At 46.4% G+C, this 10,489-nt stretch overlaps 1 protein-coding gene and 1 pseudogene across 2 annotated transcripts in view; both read right to left on the reverse strand.

The window, feature by feature from the left end:
* Positions 1 to 1,141, reverse strand: part of LOC8039036 — a 36,810-nt gene extending 35,669 nt beyond the window's left edge. The window contains exon 1 of the mRNA XM_029971622.3: positions 911 to 1,141. The gene's annotated coding sequence lies outside the window, so the exon portion shown is untranslated. The remainder of the gene's footprint in view (positions 1 to 910) is intronic.
* Positions 1,142 to 4,886: 3,745 nt separating this feature from the next.
* On the reverse strand, positions 4,887 to 10,468 carry LOC8039038 (annotated as a pseudogene). Its single transcript, XR_005715850.1, has 3 exons — positions 10,195 to 10,468; positions 8,409 to 8,655; positions 4,887 to 7,185 (listed from the first exon to the last, which is right to left on the reverse strand). The product of XR_005715850.1 is annotated as an uncharacterized LOC8039038 (transcript).
* Between the last annotated feature and the right edge of the window lie 21 nt (positions 10,469 to 10,489).

The following is a 10,489-nucleotide window of genomic DNA, read 5'->3' on the forward strand; positions in this document are numbered from 1 at the left end:
TCTGCGCCTTGTTTTTTTCCAAGCAGACGGTTTTGGAAGAGGGCGAAAAAAAAAAAAAAAAGGAGGGGGGGGGGGGGACACTGTTTGTGCGCCCGGAAACCAGTTTTTGTGGAAGGTTCCGACGCCAATAACTTCGAGATTGGTTGCACAGATAACTAAAGATAGAAGGAAAAAAAGAAAAACCACACCGTAAAGGTCGCTGCACGTTTGAAGTAGCGGTGTTTCTGAGGTTACGTTGTGTCTACAATTGTACTCTGGAGTGACGTTCCGTGGAAATCGCGCCCGTGGTAATGTTTGGTTGTAACAAGTTCGGGCGAAGTTGCGGGGCGCGTCTGGTTACGTGCGACAGCCTTGACACTGCTTGCTTCACGATTCTTCAAACGCTCAAGTTGGAAAAACCGTCCAAGGACGCTTAGTAAGTGTCAACTCGCGGGCAAGCTATGCGTAAACAAACAATCAGTAGTTAGCGTCGCCGATGTTGTAATGGTTAGTTCGATTACAGCCTTCCCGACGCGGGGAGCGATCGGCTACAAAGAATGACAATCGTGCTGATCTTCAGCGTGCGGTCACGATCAGCGATGTGAAGCTGCGCAACAAGTGCTGCTACGACAGCGACGCTTCGGCCGAGAAACTAGCCCAACGATGCGGTGACGTTTTAAAGTTTGAAAAGCTTAAAAACGCGACATCGAGATCTACAAATTCGTCGCGCGATGAACGAAATGAAGAAAACAAAATCGCCAGAAGATCGATCCACAAAATGTTCGACATGTCCAGACATGAAAGGAATCTCCCCCCGCTGTGCAAGCTATTCCAAACTCTTTTTTCTGGATCCCTTGTTTCCGCTGCTTCTAGTACGAAGTTAACAGCGTCCCGCGGTTAGAATCTACTTAAAATAATAAGTGCCACTTACGGTCTTGTGCAGAGGTTGTGGCCTATGTGAGGCAGGCTTGCGTCGAAATGGCGTACAGCATAGCGCAACCGGTGTGTCAGCAATTCCACGCTCCGCACCGTACCAAGAAAGTGGAACGTCTGCGCTTCTCTTGGTCTTGGGGAACGCAGACGTCCGACTCCCCGCGCTCGCAGGGTAGGCGAGGGAGAGGGGGAACGCCAAGTTTTTCTCCTCTCGTGAGCTTTGTGACGTAGTTGTCACGTGGTGACAGTCTTATCCAATGGGAGTGGCCGAAAGTTTTTTTTAAATGGGAGGGGGGCGAGGAGGCGGCGCTTCAGGGAGGAGGGGGAAACCTCAAACCGGAACAATACTGCGGCAGGGAAAAATAATAAAACGGTATGTCCTTTTAGCATTACTTTTTGTTTCACAATGGAGCGTAACAATGTGTAACGTTCAATGGAGAAGGACGCTTGTGCTATGGATATTAAACGCAGCTTGAAACGGGCCGACGATTTATTTTCGTTCTATTAATATGACCAGATTAAAGCAAATGTTATTTTTTAGTTATATCTAAAGGCCCAGATGGGGAATTACATAGAAGGGGGGGGGGGGGGGGGGGGTATCGTAAAAAAACATGCATAATTAAAAAAAAATGCACTCAGTGTAAAAACAACAATTGTTTAACATCAATACAAATATAATCACAACCACCCAGGTAAGGACAAAAAAAAAAAAAGTGTTGTTGCTAAGCGAGCGGCATCATTGACATTTTTACATTATCCTTACAGAACGCTCTCCATTCTAAATGAACTCTCTTCCACTGCGCACGTACAAGGATAACTTGAGATAATGAAATTTCGTTTTATATATATATTTCATTGCAGGCAAACAATTTGTTGGAACAGCAATATGAGTGGACGGGCAGCGGGTAAATACGTTCCTAAATTAAGGCTCAGTTGTGCCGATACCATGTACGTCAGGCAAACGAAATACCGGTTCGCTATGTCCAATAGATCATTACCTATAGCTGCTTCCGCTCAAATCAGGCATAATAAGCATGGCCAACGGAGGCAAATCACGACTCGACCTTGGTGCTTGCGTCATCAAGTAAGGTAGTTTCTTCGACGTTTCGTGATCGCTATCAGTTTATTGTCTCTTGCGTAATCAAAAAGCCGCCGTGCTCCGAAGTATCAATTAGCCGGTTTATTCTGTTCCCGGCGTTTTATTTAATAATTCCTTTTGTTTAGCAGAGGATTCATTTAGCATTGAAGTGCCCGGTATCTCGCAGGCGGGCAGATCGTTGATAAATCATTCGCCTACGGCACTCGTCCCCGCGCGGTGAATAATTAAGGCCAGTAGCATAAGATGGAGCCACTTCTCTCGCTATGCTCTTATGCTAGGCTTTCCAGTGCCGGAGCCCAGTACACTCACAACTACAAGTGCAGGCGACCGATAATAATAATAATAATATAATAATTTTATTTGCACTTCGAAAGACGCAGGTGGTGGTGTGCGGGACGAATCCCGGAGAAAAGCTCACCGGAGAAAAGCTCACCGGAGAAAAGCTCACCGGAGATAAGCTCACCGGAGAAAAGCTCACCGCAAAACCGGCGGATGCGGAGAAAAGCTCACCGGCCATTGAGCGCATGCGAAGAAAAGCTCCCCGTTTTTTTCTGTTCATTATATATGGAGACTGTTGGATCGTAACATATATCAATTTATTATCCTTAGAATTCGTCAACTTTATAAAAAATAAAATGTCCTTCTTTGTATTATTTCTTAAGCTTATTGGGTATATTGCTCCCAAATTATTAATTGCGGGAGTGTGTTTTCTCTGGCTTACTCTGTAGGCAACAAAAGCCAAACTGAAAACTTTATGAGCTTCAAGAACAGGGAAAAGTTCGAAAACTTAATAATGTCTGCCTAAAACCTAAAAATGAAAACTGTGAATGCCGAAAATCGGAAAGTGCATGCACAACAACGTGGTGCCTGAAATTCTCTTTGAAGCTTTTGTTAACCTTTGAAAACAGGTAGGATAAAACAGTAGTATATCGAGGTTTCTTTCTTCAACAGACATGCACGTTTTCTAGCCGTTCGTGCTGGTGTTTCGACACGTTGCCTTTGTGTGATACCTCCCTTTCACGGTGAGCCACCCAAGACCTTCAGAGGGGCACACTGTCACCGTTGTTACTCGTGACCTATATAAGAAGTAGTCTTCGGTAACGCAGCGAATAGGGCGAGTTGTTAAACATTATACATGATGAAAACCACTCAAACTACGAAGACGGAGTGAAGACAACAAACACGACAGGACGAAGCTGTTCTCGCAACTAAAGTTTTGTTAGTAAAATTAACAAAAAGAAAACAGCGTAGCCGACACTGATTACATCAACAAACACCTACTTATCTATTAGGCACTACACAATATTTGGAGCTGAAGCGGTTCACACACCGCTTCAGAATCCGTAAAGTTAAAAAAATTGGTGAGCTTTTCTCCGCATCTGCCGGTTTTGTGGTGAGCTTTTCTCCGGTGAGCTTTTCTCCGCCGCCCGTGCGGGACTGGGCATATAGTTGAGAACCCTTACGCGGAGCGCCTGCCAGCCCACCACCACCTGCGGGAACAAAACAACAACTTAAACACCAGCGATGTGGGCTGAAAAATCCAGCGTTGGAGTGAACACCACTCCAAGGATGGTGCGCGTCTCGCAGGGCACCAGGCTGGCACCCATAAGCCTGTATGCAGGTGGATCAGTTTTCCTGTTGGCACTGCAATGCATCACACCACTCTTGTTGGGGCTCAGATGGAGGTGGTTGGCAAGGGCCCCAATGCTCCACTTCCTCAAGGTAGTCCTGGAGGTGCTGAAAGGTGCTGGGGTCAGAGGCGGGCGACAGGATGGAAATGTTGCCAGCACACTGGACCACCAGAAGCCTCTCACTCTGCGGCATGTCGTTTACATATATAACAAGTTCAGTATGCCTGACTCAATTTTCCACTCATCAGAGCAAGTGCCCCTGTATACTACCTGCTGGCTGCGGCCTGCAACAAAGCCACACCAGCGAAGGGCCGCTCATGATTAGGCTGAGGGTGTCGAAAGCGTTCGTTGAGCACAATTGCACCTGGTCTGTTGGCACTCGGTTGTCCATGTTGTTGCTGATACAGTGGGACAGAGTAGCAAGAGCAGTTTCACAACTCCTGTTTCGAGGAAACCCATGTTGCGATGGCGATATGTGTAAAGTGTTTTCGAGGAAGTTCAGGAGGCACGAGTTGACAACTCTTTCAAAAGTTTGACACACAATTGATGTAATAGACACAGGACGATAGTTTTGAGGGTCGTTGAAGGGTTTCCCATGTCCTTTGTGAACAGAGGTAACAAGGGCCCGCCGCCCAGACTGTGGCACGACGCCTTCATCCAGAAGGCCCTGGAAAACCATCGACAGCAACGGTAGAGCATGAGGTGAGACAATCTTGTAAAAAGCAGGCGATATTCCATCTGGTCCCTCACCTTGGGTGAACCTGATTTTACTGATGGCCTCCCATAGCGACTCATATGAAAAGGCGATGGAGGAGAGTCCTGTCTGAGAACCACTGTGCATGTACACTTGAGGGTGGTCATCCAGGTCGGAGCCATCCAAGCAGTTTGCCGTCAAGCTAGCATAGACCGAAGAGAACTGGCCAGCGAAGTTAAATTTGATCAATGAACAAACTTTTACAACGGTGGAAAATGCACGCTGGATGCAAATAACCGACGTTCGCAGTGAAAAAGTTTTGTGATGTTTGGTCAGTGACGCCACCTCGGGATAAGAGTTTCAGGCACAGATGAAAGTCGCTGTTCAGAGCATGCTTTAGACCACAATTTATTTCATGTATTTCTATATGCTCGGGTGGTACTTTATTTCTAGTGTGTCGGTAAAACAATGTTCACATTTTTCGTACCAAGTTTGTACGCACCTCTGTACCTAATTAATAAAAAAACAAAAAAAATCACGCAACTCAATGTTAGTAATAATGACCATAAATTTATTTCCACAACCGTGCAACCAGTGCTAGAACCCCATGAACATTCAAACGGGAAACACACAACTCTTATAAACAAACAAACAAAAAGATGGTGTGAACCAGCACCAAAAACTTGACTACATGGACCTCAGGAACCACTCCTCAAAATTGGGTTGTTAGAAGCTTCTAGGTATGACAATGACCGTGCATCTTTTGGCCTCTTATATATGCACTGGAAGGTGTATCCACATTTCAACATAACAGGTACTAGGTGCAAAAAGCACTTCTACCAAGTACCATCTAGCCTTTAGACAAGTACTTGCCAAGTACCATCTAGCATTTAGACAAGTACTTGCCTTCACAAGTGCCCGATGCCTTATAGCCAAACTTTTCAGTGCTGTAGGCACATCGATAACCAAAGCACTAGCGACATATCTACCATTACTTCAAGCTCAGTGAGTGGCTGAAGCACTTTAAGTACTTGAAGATAAAGCACACTGATATAAGGACACTTCAAGTTGTTACTCCAGCACATATAAGTGCTTTGATTACAGATGTGCGTTGAGCACCAAACACTCCTGCTTGCGTCAAAAGTACTTCAAACCTTAGCAGTCTCGTCAAGCTGTGTTAATGGTTTAACATTGTCAGCCTGCAAAATAGGCCATGTCCCAACCTGCGGGATTGCTTTGAAGCACACACGTGCACATGACAAAACACACACAAAAAAAAAAAAAGCAACACCGGACTTTATTTGGTTAAGTACTAGTACCCTGCAGGACACCTGTTATCACCACTAGGAACAAGTACTTAGTACTTGCACAATGTTAATGGGAGCAGTATGTCGTCTGTACAAATGGACATTGAATGGTACACAAACCTTCACTGCACAAGACCTGCTTGCAGACTGTCAGATACGCAAAGTGAAGCGACACATTCAGCCGGAGTAATCACACCTGCTTTCCACACAGTCAAGTACCCCAGGACCAAACCGGGTGTCCCACTAGGCTGTCGTTACTTTCGCATCTTCCCGACGTTAGATGACTATGAAAAATGGGTAGAAATAGCTCTCTCACTAGTTAGGCGACGCAGCTTAGGCGTGATGCATCCCACTCACAACTTTTCCAACACGCACCACACGTTTTCTTGTCAACATTGCACGGTGCCTAACAAAACATGCTGGTGCCCTCGAAAACCCTTTCTGTGCTGAAGGCGTCACGAAAATCGTGCCACGTCCGGCTAGAAGTCCGGTAACTGGACCACAACAAGTTCGACGCACCATACCTTGATTTCCGCAATAGAAAAATTTGAAATCCTAGCTACATCGAAGCAAGCTCATCCCGGGGCACCGTTTAGGCGCCACCTAGAACTTTTCGGGGAAGGGAAATGGCAAGACTGCAAGTACTTCATTGAATTACGAGTTTGATAGATGGGAGTAGGTGGTACTGAACTGAAATGAGACCAGAGACCTGATCAGCAAAAACACTGTGCAGATCACTGTTTAGCAGTTAAGGATGATGCATACCCAAGTTATGTTATGTGTCAAAAGCTCTGTAAAATGAGCCAATTACTTTAGAAACAAAGTAAGTTAGGTCTTTAGTTGAAGAATGATACAATAGGATGAGGGCTCTGTGACCATTTACTTAGTCTGATAGGACAACTGATCCTTGAAAAATAAAACATCACCAAAATTAGGGAGCCTACCAAACTGCTCTAAGCTCCTGTATTAAAGTAACTCCGATACACCCAGTGTTCCCATCGACTCAAGTCGTCAACCGCTACGCACATCAAGCTACTAAATTTCTTTCCACGAACGCCAAAAATGTAATCACTGGCAATGCCCCCCCTTCAGCCTGTCGCCACCGCGCCGTTCCGTCACTTTGTCTCACCGCGTTTCCCTCGACGACATGCGGTGACCACACGATGGGGTTCTACGCATGCCACGATGATGTCCGTATTCAACATCAACAATACAAACACAACTTGCTCAGAGCACTTCCTGCAACCTTCTCATCGTTTGATGCCTACACCATGTACGTCCACCAATGCTTCAAAAAGAGTAAGTCTTCGTTGGGCTGATCTTGCAGCATCGTTCCTAAAATAATCAGAAAGAGTCCTTGACCGTCGGGCACCGCTGTCACGTCGACGTGCCGTGAGGCTGCACGTCTTCCGCCTTGGCCGAGGCGTTGAGCTGACGCCGTTTCTTCTCTTCTGCAACTTGCCGCCTCAGCCGTGCAGTGTGGTTTTCGAGCCGTGCCGCGCTCACCTCGAGAACTTGCATTGTGTCTTTCGCGAGGTTCATCTACGTGGGATGACGCGAGGGGAAAATGTGATTAGTCACAGCCTACCTTTATCCCTGAAGGAGTGACCTACTACCTGGGTTGACAAAGCCAGCTCGCAAGTAAGAGAATCAAAACACTGCCCTTACTTCTTGAAGGGCGGATGATATATTTCAAGACTGGCAGGCTCTTTGTCAGTCTTAGAAGTGGTTAGGTTTGTTTTCTTTTAGTGATGTATAAAGAGATTTGCAAAAAAAAAAGTATTTGAAAAGAATACTTATAAAATTAGAAACATCTAATGAATATGTTTCGCTGAGCTTTATTTGCAGCTGCCTTCGCCCCTTCAAGAACTCAGGGTAGTATTGTTTTCATTTTACCTGAACAAGCTGCAACGCCGATGAACAGCACTTCTTTTTTGGAACAAATACATTCATACCCATTTCTAGGGAATAAAACGCAGAAGGTGCGCCGATCTCGAAGTGGCTTTCTTGAGCGTTTTGTCACCTTAGTTCCCCTTCCCAGCAACATAGCTAGCACTTTGTGAATTTTGAGCAAACTACTCACAGGGGCTGTCGCGACGGGCATTTCAACGCAAAAGAGCCGTTGTTTGCCTCTCTCTGCCGAACTAGCACAATGTCACAAACGACGAGCGCAAAAGCGAAAAAAGATGTTGAGTGTTTGCGACACACTGCTGACAACACAGTGAGCAGTTCAATTATGTAGGGAGACCAGGAGAGAGACACTACGAATGCGTACGAGCCTGTGAAACATTGCGTTCAGTTTTTTTTTGTCTACACAAAACATTATCAAAGCCTGCTGTATCCTGAATTCGCCGGACGTGGTAACCAGTCTATGCAGAAAGCAAGTCGTCTGCTTCTTGTGCAGGGATTGCGGTGACGTCAGAACAACGCCGACATCTGAGTGGCTTTGATTGGAAGGATAGTGGGTAGACCTCAATGATAGATGCCTTGAGGTCCGCCCACTATTTTTTTCAGTCAGCCAATAAGAGCTCGGCGTTCTGACATCATCGCAACCCCTGAGCATGAAGCAGACAAACTTGTGCCCCGCAGGGGAAGCTCCTTCCACCTTTTTGCGCTTTAGCAGGGGAGGCGACCTCCTCTCCAGTATTTGCTCTGCTAAAGTGAAAGAGGTAGGATGAGCTTCCCCCCAAACTTGTAACCTGTCACCGACCACAGTCGGCGACACGCTCCAGGCACCGTACCGAAACGGCAGCGGCTTCACCCACCTGCGCCATATAATCCTGCATGCGGTAGTGCTTCTGCAGCTCGTGCAGCCTGTCTGTTGCCAGCTTGGACAGTGCCACGATCATCACCAATCCGACGCACAAGAACAGCATGTGCAGCCTGCGCTGGGGTAGGTGCGCCAACATCTACGGACGTTCAGAACAACTGCACGCGCCCGTCCGCCCGCTCGGTGACGCCAGTCCTTGTCGAGGGACGCGCAGCCTCCCCATGGGAACGTCTGGGAGCGACCTGCGACGAGAAGGGGAGGTGTGAACGTTGCGCCGAACGATCGACGGAGGAGGCCACAATAAAAACGGAGAGGCTCGTATCATTTTCTAAAGCATGAAATGCTTTTCTGACGGAATCCCCCAATTCCAAAATTTTTGTCGATCTATTTGTGCACTTACCGCTAAGCTTGGCAAGAAAAACTGACGTTGCATTACCCGACACTGCGTGACCTACACACCTATTTTGTTTTTCCACTAAATTTAGCGAGAAAATAGACATCATGTGACCTACGAACCACATTGGCTTCCGTACCAAATTTAGTAGGGAAAATTTGAAAAAATTTAGGTTCTTCTTCACTCCCCGAATTGACAGTTAAATTTCTTCCAAACCAACTCAGACAATTTTCCCCTTTGATACTGCATTTCATGCATTATAGAACTTTGGAGATAAAATTCGCTGCCAATATGTTTTTTGCTATCGTTGACTCATGAGAATTGCCATTAAAAGACACCACTGAATTCGGTAGTTGTCCGTGGCTTCCCTTTCCAATAAGGACCAGGGGATAATAGTCGACATGCCGTCTGCTTTCTGCTGTCCCCTTCCAAAATTCTTGGCCGGGTGAAAGCACTCACGAGCCCAGACACTCCCTCCTTACTTTCCACACTTTCAACGTTATATTCAATGTTACGTAACTATGACAGCCCTTGTTCGCAATGGGCGTTCCCTGCTAGACAGCCTTCTATCTCCACCTTACGTGCTTGGGACGCACATTTGCTTTTCAGATGCCATCAGCCACGTTCACGGGAAACCCACAGAGTTTAGCCCATGAAAAGGTGCAACGTTTCCATCATGAATGTTTGCTTGGTTCTCGAACCACCACCACATACTGCACCGACACTACTTTCACAGTGCACGGAGTATATAGGGCTTTGCTACGTGTACATGTTTGCGTACCTCGCACATGAAATCACCATGTGCCATGCTGTGAACGACGCCAACCACCATGTACACCCCTCTAGGCTGTCCTAAAATAATTTTAATGTGGACGACTGTGGACTTCGAGACTCTCTTACGGAATCCAGCACTTTTCTCAAAAATTATCAAACTGCGCAATCCAATACGCCGCTTCACCAAAACGAGAAAGAAAAACTACGCCTCACCACAACCGCATGACTAGAAGTTCAACGCATAGTCGCCCAACATCGTGTCTTCCTCGAAGAAAAAAAAATGCAATTTAAATTTGGGGGTAACGAACCCATTAAGGAGAACAAAACGACGACAATACAATGAGCGCCCTGTTAAATTTGCTGCAACAGTGTGAACACAATGCAACCCGTGCTAACCGTTTTTTCATTTTTTATATCTTCCTACCGAGTTTCCAAGCCGTGCAGTTTTCCGGGTACGTCGGCACGCAGCAGCATCTAAAATCGTGCCAACTTCGGGCGGTTTTGTATGCAATCAATGTTCCAACAACGTTTTCCCCCTTTTTCTTGCTTCTATATTATGAGCACAGGAAATGGGCGTAGAGTGTAGAAGTTCTCGAACAAGACTCATACGCACCGCAAGCTTGCTTTCGTCAGGACGGATTTGGCTCCATGGTCGCCTCCAAGTCAAGTTCCTTTTTGCCGAGATTAGAAGCGCGCTGAAACTCGTCACAAACGTCCACGACTGCCGCGACGACACGATGAATGCAACGAGAACAAATTACGTGACGCTTTTTGGTTCTTTACGCGCGATCGAACAGGAAAAGCAAAACTGGCAAAGCCACCAAGGTGCAGAGGTACTACGGTCGTGCACGTTAAATCAAGGTTACGGACAACTTCGTGATTCAGAGATTCGGCCATGTGACATGTGA

The sequence above is a fragment of the Ixodes scapularis genome, unplaced genomic scaffold (genome assembly GCF_016920785.2).
Source record: "Ixodes scapularis isolate PalLabHiFi unplaced genomic scaffold, ASM1692078v2 PGA_scaffold6__148_contigs__length_123643588, whole genome shotgun sequence".
Taxonomy (NCBI): domain Eukaryota; kingdom Metazoa; phylum Arthropoda; class Arachnida; order Ixodida; family Ixodidae; genus Ixodes; species Ixodes scapularis.